Source organism: Mandrillus leucophaeus, unplaced genomic scaffold (assembly GCF_000951045.1).
Source record: "Mandrillus leucophaeus isolate KB7577 unplaced genomic scaffold, Mleu.le_1.0 Scaffold562, whole genome shotgun sequence".
NCBI lineage: Eukaryota > Metazoa > Chordata > Mammalia > Primates > Cercopithecidae > Mandrillus > Mandrillus leucophaeus.
The window spans coordinates 188,835-189,643 of NW_012106053.1; positions in this window are offsets into that span (position 1 = coordinate 188,835).

The following is an 809-nucleotide window of genomic DNA, read 5'->3' on the forward strand; positions in this document are numbered from 1 at the left end:
GGGCCCCAAGAGGAGCCTAAGGTATGGCCTGTTTGCCACCCAGCTGCTCCCGGCTTCCTTGCTGCCTGCTCCCCAGGCCTGAGGGAGGGAATGGGGCAGAGATACTGAGCATGCTCAGACCTCACCCAGACAGGTACCTAAGTAAGACAAACCAAGCACCTGTGCTCTGGTGCAGGAGGAAGCACAGCAAACTGCCTCTCCTGGTTCTTCGCAGTGAGCGAGGCCACCTCACCGCCTCAAGGATGGTCAACTCCAGGTGTCTCCGGGCCTCTTCCCCCAAGAGAAGAAACTAGGGAGTCATGCCATTCAACTTGGGGAGTGGCTGTTTTGGGGTCCTGTGGGTATTTGAGCCTACGTTTTACATGAAGAACCTTGAAAATGGGAGCAACTGCTCCAGAAGGATCAGCAGGTGAGCTGCCTGGTGGCCGGGACTCCGTGTCCCATCCTCGTGGTGGGGACATCTTTGCTTCCACCTTGCCCGTTAGGGCCTTGGGCAGCAGTAAAGAAACAGGCTGGATGGAGTGTAGTGGATGAGGGCAACCAGGGAACAGCAGATGAGTGGGTGGCATGTGGGGTCACAGATAGGCACACAGAGCCCAGTGAGCAAACCCGTCAATGGATCCCAATTTCTGCCAAGAGAAGGAGGCAGAACATTCTTGTCTGTTATGACTTTCAAAGTCAGACACTTTGGCCAAAGCCGGACTCCCACTGCGTGTCCCTGGGGATCCCTGTCAGCCCCTCACCAGCTGTGAGCAGGCCCTCAGGGGTGTTCGCTGTGTGGGCCACGCAGCCTGGAGCAGCTGCCATTC